A 14,322-nucleotide genomic window follows, 5' to 3' on the forward strand; every position below is an offset into this window, starting at 1 on the left:
CCTATATTCAAGAAGTCTATGGTGCTAAAATAATACTGATGTTTCAAAAAGTTCTCCCAAGTCACCACATCCTTACTCAAACCCGTCTTAAAACCCAAAAACTTTCAGAATAACACCGTTTTCTTTTGCAAAAAAAAATTGTTAGGGCTAAAGGAATGGGGAGATTAGACTGTACTAAAGATACACTATACTGGTGACTCGTCAGACTCATGCATTATCTAAAACACTCAAACTAAAAGCAAAATGAAGCAAAGTGAACAACTAAAAAGCAATAAAAATAAACAGTCTAACTAAAAACAGCAAAGAAAAATAGAAAGCGATAAAATCTCCTCCCACACTTAAATCGAACATTGTCCCCAATGTTTCGAAATATTCTAAGGAGGGAGAGTAACCTGACATCCTACTGCTGACCACTGGTACCTTCGCCATCCTGAGGTGGACGACGGGTTCGGCTGCGACGACGGTCTCTCTGATCCATCCCGGCCTGTAAGGCATCCTGAGCAGTCCTCACCTCTCGAAGGTTACTTAAAATGGAACCCTGAGTGGCCTCTATCAGTGCAGAATGTTGACGGTGGTAGTGCTGCTGACGGGATTGCTCGTTTGTGATTGTAAGTAGGGACTGTACAACAGTCTCATAGGATCTATCTGTCCTCCGCTGCGATTCTTGCATGAAGCTCATGTTATCCGCCAGTTGTTGCTGAATGGTAGAGAGTAGGTCATCACGCCTCTGCTCTCTAGCCATGTGGTCGCGCCACATCTCCTCTGTAATATAGAAGTCAGGAGCAAAACCTACAAAAGAAGAAGATGGTGCGGTGTGTGATGGTGAAGGGTGATGGGGGGACACATGAGGTACGGGAGATTGTTCTCTCCGATTATATTCTTCATCGGTGTCGTGTCCCTCCTCATCAGGAACACAATGGCGAAAAATGCCATCTTTACCCCTTTTGAAAAGGAGCGGTTCGTCCCAATAAAAGTTTCTCACATCGTTGAAGAACTTCTTCTTACGGTGGTAGTCAAGATCAGGGGGTACGATATCAACAGCTAGGTAATTAACAAAGTCTGCATACCATGGTACGTTACTTACTGCTAGGGATTTTTGGAAGTGCTCATGAGGGCCTAGGCTATTATCTTCAATGGTTTCTAGTCTAGCTATCAGTCTATCATAGGCAAAATCATCATTTATGGGTACTAAGTCTGGTTTTAGATGTTCTAGCCTAGAAAGGTGATCAGCTACTACATTTTCAGTGCCTTTTTTATCTCTGATATCTAAATCAAACTCTTGTAGTAACAGAATTCATCGGAGTAAGCTGGGCTTGACATCTTTTTTACTTAATAGGTAACGAATGGCAGCATGATCGGTGTAAACTATAATTTTGGCTCCTACTAGATAAGATCTAAATTTGTCTATAGCAAAAACTACAGCGAGTAATTCCTTTTCAGTTGTTGCGTAGTTAAGTTGGGCAGCGTCTAGGGTTCTATTGGCATAATAAATCACATGTAATTTTTTATCTTTCCTTTGTCCTAGAACGGCTCCAACGGCATAATCACTAGCGTCGCACATTATCTCAAAAGGTTTTGACCAATCAGGGGGTTTCATAATAGGTGCAGATATTAACGCTTGCTTTAAAAGATTAAATGCTTCATTACATTTTCTATCGAAAATGAATTCAACATCTTTCATTAAAAGGCCAGTTAAAGGTTTGGTTATTTTGGAGAAGTCCTTGATAAAACGCTGGTAGAATCCAGCATGTCCAAGGAAACTTAGGACTTCTCTGATAGTTTTGGGTGGTTTTAGGTTCTCTATAACTTCTATCTTAGCTCTATCTACCTTTATACCTTTTTCGTAAACTATATGTCCTAAAACAATCCCTTCGGTCACCATGAAATGACACTTTTCCCAATTTAGTACAAGGTTCACCTCCACGCATCTCTCCAGGATTTTTTCAAGGTTAGCAAGACAATTGTGGAAATCAAATCCGCAGACCGAGAAATCATCCATAAATACTTCCATGATACCATCTAGGTAATCTGCAAAGATTGACATCATGCAGCGTTGGAAGGTAGTTGGGGCGTTACAGAGGCCGAATGGCATTCGTTTGTAGGCAAAAGTTCCATAAGGGCATGTAAAGGTAGTTTTTTCTTGATCTTCGGGGTGGATAGGTATTTGGAAGAATCCTGAGTATCCATCTAGATAGAAGAAGTAAGAGTGTCTGGCTAGACGCTCCAACATCTGGTCTATAAATGGTAAAGGGAAATAATCCTTCCTGGTTGCTTTATTTAATTTTTTGTATTCTATACACATCCGCCATCCTCCTTCCATCCGTTTTGCTACATGTTCGCCTTTATCGTTTTGTACAATTGTGATGCCTCCCTTTTTAGGTCCTACATGCACAGGGCTCACCCACTTACTATCCGAGATCTGGTATATTATACCTGCCTCAAGTAACTTAAGAACTTCTTTTTTAACAACATCACTCATTATAGGGTTTATTCTTCTCTGATGTTCTCTGGAAGGTTTTGAATCTTCTTCGAGCGAAATCCGATGTATGCATACGGATGGGCTTATACCTTTCAGGTCAGAGATATTATATCCTAAGGCTGAGGGATATCTTTGTAAAACGTCTAAAAGTTGGTATGTTTCCTCTTGGCTCAAGGTAGCACTGACTATAACTGGACGGTTCATCTCTTCATCGAGGAACTCATATCTCAGGTTCTTAGGCAGTTCCTTAAGTTCTAAGGTTGGTTTCTTAGGGCATGGCATAGGATCTGGGGTAAGGGATAAACATTCGTAAAGGTTATCATCGATGTAGGGTTTCCTAAAGTCATCATCTTCCAATATGAGAGTTGATGGCAACTTAATTGTTTTTATGATTTCTTCTTGTTCTAATTCCCTAACGCACTCATCAATGATATCTAAGGCATAACATGTGTCTCCCATCACAGGTGCCATAAGAAATTTTGAAAGTATAAATTTTATCTTCTCGTCACCTACCTCAAAGGTTAACTTTCCTCTCTTGACATCTATTATGGCTCCTGCAGTTGATAAGAATGGTCTACCTAAAAGGATTGGTATATCATTGTCCTCTTTGATGTCCATCACAACAAAATCAGTAGGGATAAATAACTGACCTATCCTAACAGGGACATCTTCTAAAATGCCTATCGGATACTTAACAGATCTATCGGCTAACTGAAATGACATCTTAGTAGGCTGTAATTCTCCTAAGTTTAACCTCTCACAAACTGCTAAAGGCATTAAGCTCACACTAGCTCCTAAGTCTAGAAAAGATTTTTCGATGACATGACTTCCCAAAAGACAAGGAATGGAGAAATTTCCAGGATCTTTATCCTTTTTGGCTAATTTATTCTCGGAAATAGAATTGCATTCCAAGGGTTTCGGATCGTCGAGTCTACGTTTGTTGGTAAGGATGTCTTTGAGAAACTTTGCATAAGAAGGTATTTGGGTGATGGCTTCTGTGAAAGGGATTTCTACATGAAGTTTTTCTATAACCTTGATGAGTTTCTGATATCGGTTATTGATCTGGGTTTGTTTGAGTCTTTACGGATATGGTATCGGTGGTTTTTATGGCGGGGGTGCTACATAAGTTTTATCTTTAGGTTCTTCTCCTTTTTCTTGACCTTCCTGGTTTTCAGATTCCTCTGGTTCCTTTGCTTTGTCCATGGGTTCGGTATATTCCTTAGAAGTTTTGGGTTCACTCAATCTTGGGTTTGGTGGCTCATCATAAGCGTTCCCACTTCGTAGGGTAATGGCATTGGCTTGCCCTCTCGGATTCTGTTGAGGTTGTCCAGGGAACTGTCCTCCAGGTGTGGTCTGGGGGGCTTGGTTTAAAGCTACCTGAGAGATCTGGGTTTTAAGCATCTTAGTGTGAGTAACTATATGGTCAACCTTGGTTCCTAACTGGGTAATCAGTTCATTAGCGTGAATATTTTGGTTCATGACCTCTTTGTTTTGTTGGGTTTGAGCAGTGATAAAATTTTCCATAATTTTCTCAAGGCTCGGCTTTGGTGGCACAGGTTGCATAGGTTGATTTGGTCTTGGGGCTTGGTAACCTGGTTGTCTCGGAGGTGCATTATTTTGGATAGGGTTATTGTTCTTATAGGAGAAGTTTGGGTGATTCCTCCATCCAGGGTTATAGGTATTTGAATATGGGTTCCCTTGGGTGTAGTTCACTTGTTCATAGTGGGTTTCTTTTAATAGACTGCATTCTGTAGATTGGTGTCCTTTGGTTCCACATATCTCACAATCCGACGAAACTGCGGCTGCAATATTCGGGTTTATACACATATGCTCGACCTTGAGGGCTAATGCGTCCATTTTTGCTTGCCTCATGTCTATAGATCTTAGTTCATGTACTCCTCCTTGGGCTTCCTTCTTGTCAATTGTCGCTCGTTCGACTCCCCATGATTGATGGTTTTGAGCCATATCCTCGATGAGGGCACTAGCTTCAGGATAAGGTTTGTTCATCAGCGCACTGCCTGCGGCAGCGTCGATGGTCATCTTAGTGTTATAGTGAAGTCCATTATAGAAGGTCTGAATGATTAACCAATTTTCTAGACCATGATGTGGGCATGCTCTTAACAGCTCTTTATATCTCTCCCAAGCTTCGAACAACGATTCTCCTTGGTTCTGGGTAAATCTAGTTATGTGGTTTTGAAGAACGGCGGTCTTACTTGGGGGAAAGTATCTAGCAAGGAATACTCTTCTAAGGTTATCCCAAGTTGTAAGGTGGAAGGGAATCTAACCATGATAGGGCTTTATCCCTGAGGGAGAAAGGGAATAATCTTAAACGGATTGCCTCAGGAGAAGCTCCATTGGTTTTAAAAGTGTCTGCTAATTGGAGAAATATTTTTAAATGTTGGTTTGGGTTCTCAGTAGCGAGACCTGCGAATTGTCTCTGTTGCACTAGTTGCAACAGGGAGGGTTTAAGTTTGAAATTATTAGCTGGGATGGTTGAGTTTACTATACTAGAACTAGGTTCTTCGTTCGATGGTTGGGCGAAATCTTTAAGAGGTCTTTGGTTTTGATCTTCGGCCATAGCTTTCCTGATTCTATGGAAGAATAAACGTGCGCGAGCGTAACGTTCAGGTTCCTCCAGGGGGTATACTAAGTTTCTGATGCTGCGAGTTCTTCGCATTGACCGGCGGGTAATAACCTAAATCTAAACGATATAACAACAGGGTACGAAATTTGACGAAATTGGTCCCCGGCAACGGCGCCAAAAACTTGATGCGTGCTTTTCGCAAGTATACGAACGCGTCAGAGTAATATAAAAGATTGTCGAATCCACAGAGATCAAGTGTCAATCTATCGTTATCTATTGTTATGGTATTTGTCTAAGGTAATCGAAATAGGGGTTTTTTGAGTGTACAATGAAAAATAAAGTATTAAATAGAATTCAATTAATAAAGATAGGCTCGAATGTAATTCACATAATCAATTAATAATCCAAGTGCTTGCTAATAGAACTACTTATGGGCAGTGTTTCCGACTTTGAAAAGAACCAATTTAACAGGAACTGTCGCTTTTGCGTATTTAGAACCGAGTTGTACTCCCTAATCAAACCCTCTTATTGTCACTTATAAAAAGGCGCGCATTGCGTTAGAGTAGTAAACCTCTCTTTAAGAAATATAGTATCTTGACTAAGTTGAAAAGTATTTTGACCTGGATTTCTTAGCCAAAAGAGGTTCTCACGAACCAGACTCTAAACTTATAAACGCGTCCGAAAACAGTTTTAAAATCACTTTTCTTCTTAAGTTAAAATCTCCTAATGAACTAAACAAAGCGCTTTCGCTGTATTTGAAATAGTTAAAAACAACTAAGTTTAAAAGGACGTTGGACGGCTTTCGATCTTACCCAACAGAAATTAAGTGCGGGAAAACTTAAGTTGAAAGTCAAAATAGCCCTTAAGTGTTTCTACGAACAATTGTACGGATTATCGGTTCAATTACGGTCCTTACATTCTAACCTTTATAGCTTTAGCTAGACATGGTAAAGTAAAGGTGCATTTTAACTTAAATAAAAGTAGTGCGAGTGCGGAAAGTAAATAAAAGTAGTGCGAGTGCGAGAAATAAATGAAAGTAGTGCGAGTGCTAGAAATAAATGAAAGTAGTGCGAGTGCGAGAAATAAATGAAAGTAGTGCGAGTGCGAGAAATAAATGAAAGTAGTGCGAGTGCGAGAAATAAATAAAAGTAGTACGAGTGCGGGAAATAAATAAAAGTAGTGCGAGTGCGGGAAATAAATAAAAGTAAAGACAGTGCGGGAAATATATAAAGTAAAGACAATGTGGGAAATAAATAAAGTAAAGACAGTGCGGGAAAGTAAAGTAGATAAAGGCATAGTAATAAAAACCTGCTCCAATCGGAGGGTTGAATAAAATGCGAAACGGAAATGAAAATGGCGGCAGGATTAACTTCCTTCCAAAGTGCTCCAAACTCGATTACAAACTCGATTACAAACTCGATCACAGACTCGATTACGCAATTGTGGCAACACCTCGATGTGAAGCGATTACCACTTTTAAAATACTGAAAATATGCCTAAGTGAAACTAAGTTTGCTCTAAGTCTGGATGATGAAACAAATGAAATCGAGTCTCTATTTATAGGCAAGGAAAATAATGGAAATGACAAGGATGCCCTTTAGTTTGAAATTGGGAGGGAAAAACTTTCTTCTTGTGGCGCCCGCCACACCACCATGGCGCCCGCCACAAGGGTAAATTGTGGCGCCCAAGTGGAGATAGTGGGAGATGTGGCAGTTGAGGGAAGTTGAGCTATGACACGTCATGGCTGGACCCATAGCGCCAGCCACAAGTGCAAAATGCTGAATTTTAGTCTTTTTAGCTCATTTTCACTCCTTTTCTCGATTGGGGCTCCGATTAGACTGAAAACCTGAAAACAAAGAAAAACATAGTAATGACATAACAAAATAATAATAAAACAACTAAAATGCATGCGAAATCGGAGTCGAAAATACGGTGAATTTCAGTGTCATCAGAGCATCACCGGGATCAGATTGGTACCTACTCGTTGCACTTAAAGCATACGAGACATTTGGTCAAGTACATAACATGGCATACATGATAGATCCTATTGCAGATGCATATGGAATCTAATTCATGCGATCCCTTTCTTCCTTAGTTGAAGGGTATTGTGTTTTTGATAGACATAAGCCATGTTGCATAGGTATGAATCCTTTCTTGGAATCATGCATATTAAAGTGTCTCAGCACTTTGTCTATGTATGTACTATGACATAGGCCAAGCAGTTTTTGTGATCTATCTCTATAGATCCTGATTCCTAATATATAGGATGCTTCACCTAGGTCCTTCATAGAAAAGCATTTCCCCAACCAATACTTTACTTGTTGCAGGGTAGAGACATCGTTTCCAATGAGTAATATGTCATCTACATATAATACTAGGAAAACGATCATGCTCCCACTAACCTTCTTGTAGACACAAGGCTCATCTTTGTTCTTGATGAATCCATATTATTTTACTGATTCATCAAAACAAAGATTCCAGCTTCTGGAAGCTTGCTTCAATCCATAGATTGATCTTTGTAACTTACATATCTTTTGGACTTCTTCTGGTATGTCAAATCCTTCAGGCTGTGTCATGTACACATCCTCAAGAAGATTCCCATTAAGGAAAGCAGTTTTGACATCCATCTGCCATATTTCATAATCATGATATGCAGTGATAGTTGTAACACCCTAAACCCCGCACATAATTTATCGTATAAATTAAATATAAAATAAAACCACGTAGGGTGTCACACATTCATAACACACATGACCTGCTCCGTAACATGGGTTTCAATAGTAAATTTAAATACACACATTTATAACAAGGATGTTTACACAACATCCTACTTATCTGAATCATACCTGGGATGTTTACAAGACATCCTTCTCATCTGATCGGTATTATATATTCACCAAATAAGACATTCATAACTTGTCACTGCATGCTCACTTCCATTTTAAAGTATCATCACAGCGGAATTATTATCACAATTATGGAAGATAAAGCAAGTAATAACATCTAGTCTCAACTTCAATTGCAATAACAAAATAAGAGAGTTCTAATCAATCAACTCAACATCTTAAGAATTCTCAACAACAAAATTAGTCTTATGACTTCAACATGATCAAACATAAGGAATAAATTAGTGTTTAACCCAACCCGATGTTACATGATCAGAGCAAGGTACCACTAGTAAAAGCGACAAAATAAAGAAGTAATCCAAGAGCTACCTTCCACTTACTTTAGCAATACTACTCTTGAGTATCTGCACGATGCCCATGTAAAAGGCAACATTCAAACAGAAGGGGTGAGAATTCATTTCAATAATAAAGATATATAATGAAGAATATACTACAACATCTACACAATCATGCACAACAATATATCACATTCTTACATCCAAATCATAATCAACATCATACACGACATCATCTCAATTATCATCAACATCATACAAAACCATATATCAATTATCATTAACATCATATGCAACAACATCTCATCCAACAACACATCAATAACAATCAATACACATGCAACACTTATGCAATGTACTCAACACCGACTCGACATGCATGTGGTACCAAATATGAACACCCAGGTTCATCTCACTCCATGATCCCCATCATAGGATCGATTCCCTCTTGGAACCGGAGAACACCAAAATCGCTACCATCACCATAGGTAAAGCTTCACTAATCCCCCATAATAGGAATTAGCTACTCGCACCCGATTCATCATAATAGAATCGAGGCTCACCAAAATTGGACTGAAGCCCATACATCAAGATGCATGACTCTCAAATAACATGCATTAACACAATAAGGTTCACCTAAAGGATCCCCACACATATCTCATCATTTATGCATCACACCATTCATTATGCAACAACCAATTCATGTTACCACATGAATAATATCAACAAACAATAGCAACTCATCAACATCTTAACATCATCTACATAACAACATAATTATCACACAATGATATTACAACAATGCAATGATTCATCAACCAAGCGTATAAACCAATATATTTATTAATACAGTAGGCATGTGAATATTATTAAAACATCTCAACAATCACTACCATGTTTTAGGTATGAGCGTTAGATTTCTAACGCTTCAAACTCCATCAAAATCGGACTTACGAAATGAAAGTTATGATCTAAAATCGTCGGGATGTGCCGACAATTCTTCAACCGAACGTATGAACAAAAACTTCACCAACACAGTAGGCATAGAAATAATACCCAATTAATTCACTTATCACCATCATATTATATCTATTAGATTCATCTTTATAATGCTTCAAATTCCAACCCAAAATGATTCACGAGTTGAAAGTTATGATCAAAACCGTGTACAAAGGCGTTACTAAAAAGTCGTTGTTTTCTAAAACTTCCAACATAATTTACATCTTCTTCAACCCCAAAAACATACATGAAATAATCACCAAAATTATTTTATCCCTGAACCAAAGTTATAGCCCTCAATTTCAGATATTCAACGCTTCAAACGACACTCGATTTGGACTTACGGATCAAATGTTATGGCCAAAACGATTTCGACCGGAAAACATAAAAAAAGAGCTCGCGATTGTGACGGACATAATGCAGTATTTTCTGCGTTTTTCATTGTTGGAGGCCTTCTGGACCTCCGATTTAGATTCCGTAAAAATACAAACGTTCAGAAAATTGCAACTCATGTAATACTACAGTTATCTAAAGTTAATTTACAGTTTTAACACACTTAAATTATTTAATTACATTTTTAAGATTATGCCTAAAACCTTCGAAATTGCAACAATGGTGAATATAGATTCAATCATCAAAATACAAAAATACACGCATATAATGCACATGAAATCCATCATATAATCATCACATAATAACCATCATAGAATCTCAGTTCAAAATTATGAATCAAAACACCTAACCCTAAGGAGGTTAAAGGTTCCTCCATTCTATCTTTCTATCATACCCTTTACTATTGGAACAAGTTCTCACCCTTACCTTAGATTTTTACAAGATGCACACTTCAAGCTCTAACAATGGATATTTCTTTTAGCCCTAACCCTTTCCTCTTCTCACCATAAAATTCGATTTTACGGAAAACCCTTTAACTCTCTTACTAACTTTTTTATCATTAACCTAATCCCCCTCAATTAGGAACTTCCATCATTGCTCTCACTTATCATCATACCCCTATTGACTCTAATATTCTTTTAATAAAATAATACTAATAATATTCTTCTTTTTTTCCCTACTATTTCTACTCTTCTATTTTATTCCAACCAATTAAATAAAATAGTTATAGGCTAATTATTAAAAATTCTCATTATCCCCATTAAATAAGTAAAATAACTAAATTTCATTATTTAATTAAGATGCTCATATTCTAGTTATTTTATTATTTAATTATTAATTCGAATAAAACACTATTTATTTCAATCACTAATTAAAATTCTAATTAATTATCAACAACTCTATCAAACTCTTACTCCCTCCATACTTCTATTTCAAGGATACCTACCCCCACAATCATACACAATTAATTTAAAACACCAATTAATCATATAAAATCTAAATAATTCAAATTAATCAATTAATTAAATTTGGGGTGTTATAATAGCAAGTAAAATCCGAACAGATTTAAGCATTGCAACTGGTGAAAAGGTTTCATCATAGTCAACCCCATGAATTTGTTTATATCCTTTTGCAACCAGTCTTGCCTTATAGGTATGTACCTTACCATCCATGTCAGTCTTCTTTTTGAAGACCCACTTGCATCCTATATGGTTAACTCCTACAGGAGGCTCTACCAAGGTCCAAACTTGGTTTGTGTACATGGAATCCATTTCAGATTTCATGGCTTCTAGCCACTTCTCAGACTCGGGACTAGTTACGACCTCTTGGTAGGTCACATGCTCATCTTGATCCATGAGTAATACATCACCTTGATCAGTTATGAGATATCCATATCTCTCAGGTAGATGATGTATCCTGCTTGACCTACGTTGGTCTTGTTCTACTTGAGCAGGTTGCTCTTCCTTAACTACTTGTGTTTCCTGCTCTAATTCCTCCATAGGTGTATCAATGCTTTGTGATTCTTGAATTTCTTCAAGCTCTACTTTCTTCCCACTAATTCCTTTGGAAATAAAATCCTTTTCTAGGAAAACGAGCGACAAACACTTTGCCCTCAAAAGGATTGTAGAAGTAATACCCTCTTGTTTCTTTAGGATACCCCACAAATAAGCATTTCTCAGATTTAGGCTCAAGCTTAGTTGAAATTTGTCGTTTCACATAAACTTCGCAACCCCAAATCTTCATGTAAGACATATGTGGTTTCTTACCACTCCATATCTCATATGGTGTCTTCTCAACCTTTTTGGATGGAACACGGTTAAGTGTGTAAGCTGTTGTCAATAGTGCATGTCCCCAAAAGGAGTTTGGAAGATCGGCGTGACTCATCATGGATCGGACCATGTCTAACAAGGTTCGATTTCTTCTCTCAGATACACCGTTCCATTGGGGTGTTCCAGGAGGAGTAAGTTGGGATAGGTACCCACACTCTTTCAGATGGTCATCAAACTCTAGGCTTAAATACTCACCACCTCGATCTGATCGAAGAGTTTTAATATTCTTACCTAGTTGGTTTTGTACTTCATTCTTGAATTCCTTGAACTTTTCAAAGGACTCTGATTTGTGTTTCATTAAATACACATAATCATATGTACTGAAATCATCAGTAAATGTGATAAAGTACTGAAAACCTCCTCTAGCTGGTATGTTCAGTGGTCCACATACATCAGTATGTATGAGGGCCAAAATATCATTAGCTCTTTCACCTTTTCCTGTGAATGGAGACTTTGTCATCTTTCCAATTAAAAAAGATCTGCATGTCTCATATGATTCATAATCAAAAGAGTCCAAGAATCCATCTTTATGGAGTTTGGAAATGCATTTCTCATTTATGTGGCCTAATCGACAATGCCAAAGGTAAGTTGGATTTAACTCATTAGGTTTCATCCTTTTAGTATTAATGTTATAAATAGGCATTTCAAGATCAAGGACATATAGTCCATTGTTCATTTGTGCAGTAGCATAGAATATATCATTCAAATAAATTGAGCAACAATTGTTCTTTATTATAAATGAAAAACCAAACTTGTCTAAACAAGAAACAAAAATAATATTTCTGCTAATTGCAGGTACATAATAACAGTTCTCTAACTGAATTATTAAACAACTAGGTAAAGTCAATACATAAGTTCCTACGGCTAAAGCAACAACCTTTGCTCCATTGCCAACTCGTAGGTCAACTTCACCTTTTGCCAAATCTCTACTCCTTTTTAGCCCTTGCACATTGGTACAAATGTGAGAACCGCGTCCAGTATCTAATACCCATATGCAGAAGTAGATAAATTAATTTCAATAACAAAAATACCTGAAGTTGAAGTCTCTACTCCATTCTTCTTATCTTCCATGTACTTTGGGCAGTTTCTCTTCCACTATCCGGTCTTACCGCAATGGAAGCAGGTGTTTTCCTTTGCTATGCCTCCACTAGGCTTTAAAGCAGGAGCAGTGGGTTTGGGTTTGGCAACTTCCTTGCCTTTCCCTTTATCAGCCTGCTTGGTGGGTCTTTTGTTCTATCTCTTTCCATTTCCGATCATCAGAATGGACTTCCCTTTTGACTTCAGATTCTGCTCAGCAGTTCTTAACATGGCTACCAGTTTAGGAAGAGATTTTTCCATATCATTCATATTGAAATTAAGGACAAATTGACTGAATCTATCTGGAAACGATTGCAAGATCAAATCAGTCGCAAGTTTCTTTCCGATGGGAAAACCCAACCTCTCAAGGTTTTCCACATACCCAATCATCTTGAGCACATGGGGACCTATAGGGGCTCCCTCAGCTAACTTGCCTTGAAAAAGGGCTTTTGAAACTTCAAACCTTTCATGCCTTGCCTACTCTTGATAGAGCATCTTCATGTGATCGATCATATCGAACGCTGCCATGTTCTCATGTTACTTTTGCAACTCTGAGTTCATAGTAGCTAGCATGAGGCAAGCAGTTTCATTGGCATCATCGATATGCTTCTTATAAGAATATATTTCTGCCTTAGGTGCAGAACTAGGAGGTTCCTCTTCAGGAACAGGTTTCTCCAAGACATACAACTTTCTATCATGTTTGAGGACAATCCTCAAATTTCGGTGTCAATCCAGAAAATTTTCCCCAGACAATTTTTCCTTATCAAGGATTGATCGTAAAATGTTGTTAGAGGTGTTTGTTGTCATGGTAATCTATATGAAAATAATGAAAATATAAGTATCAATAACATATTTAATTAGGCCTTTAATTAAATATGCTCCCACTATTTTACTCAAAATAAATGACCCTCACCATTTGATTCGGAAAATCCCGTTGGAAGATTTTCTAGTGGGTCGAGATCCACATTTCACTTTGTTTTAAGTCCGCGTAGGCGGATCACACAAAACTAGGTTATTTGGGTAGGGACTTCTTCCAATTGTATCTAATACAACTCTCGAATATTTTAGTTGGATGAATAACTCCTTATTCCAATCCATCACATGGATCTTTTCCAACTCTTGCTTCTAAACATATATAATCCTATTATAATTTGTTTAGTTAAGTTTGACCCATTCTTTTAGCAATTGGATATTACAATTATCCCATCGCACCTTACTAATATAGAACATGCACCTCGCGTAGGCGAAACCTACATTATTCGATACTAGTCTTGATGAGTGTTAAAACATGGAAAGTGTCGCACCTCGAAAAATGAGAGCACGACTTTAAGCGAAGCGCAATCGCACGCTCGCAATGATGGACTGAACAGAGTCGCCACCGAACTTTATTTATTCCTAAAAAGGAAAGGGTAAATATCGATAAAACCCAAGACAGAACGACAATGATTATGGTCGTCGCAACCAATATCAGGGTTCGGGAGTCGATTACGCAAGGGGAAGGTATTAGCACCCCTCACGTCCGTTGTACTCAACGGGAACCATTAAGTTAGTTTCGTTTTGAATGTTAGCTTATGTTAGTCTTCTCAAGTTATAATGAGGGAGAGAAAGAATAGAAGAGAGAAGAAATGTTTTTGGATTTTTAACGAAGGACTAAACCTAAGTTTTTTATTAATGGGCCTCACAAGATTTACAAATCCTGCTCCTACGTATCTCAAAAGAGAAATCAAGGCTTACGTAGTTCTGGGTAGAAAAATGTTTGTTTGTTTGTCGATTTTAGCGA

At 37.8% G+C, this 14,322-nt stretch overlaps 1 non-coding gene across 1 annotated transcript; it reads left to right on the top strand.

Annotated features, from left to right (window-relative positions):
• Nucleotides 1-4,574: 4,574 nt before the first annotated feature.
• On the top strand, nucleotides 4,575-4,681 carry LOC127089116 (small nucleolar RNA R71). Its single transcript, XR_007790892.1, has one exon. It is a non-coding gene; the product is annotated as a small nucleolar RNA R71 (small nucleolar RNA).
• Nucleotides 4,682-14,322: the final 9,641 nt, after the last annotated feature.

The sequence above is a fragment of the Lathyrus oleraceus genome, chromosome 5, assembly GCF_024323335.1.
Source record: "Lathyrus oleraceus cultivar Zhongwan6 chromosome 5, CAAS_Psat_ZW6_1.0, whole genome shotgun sequence".
In the NCBI taxonomy this organism is placed as follows: domain Eukaryota; kingdom Viridiplantae; phylum Streptophyta; class Magnoliopsida; order Fabales; family Fabaceae; genus Lathyrus; species Lathyrus oleraceus.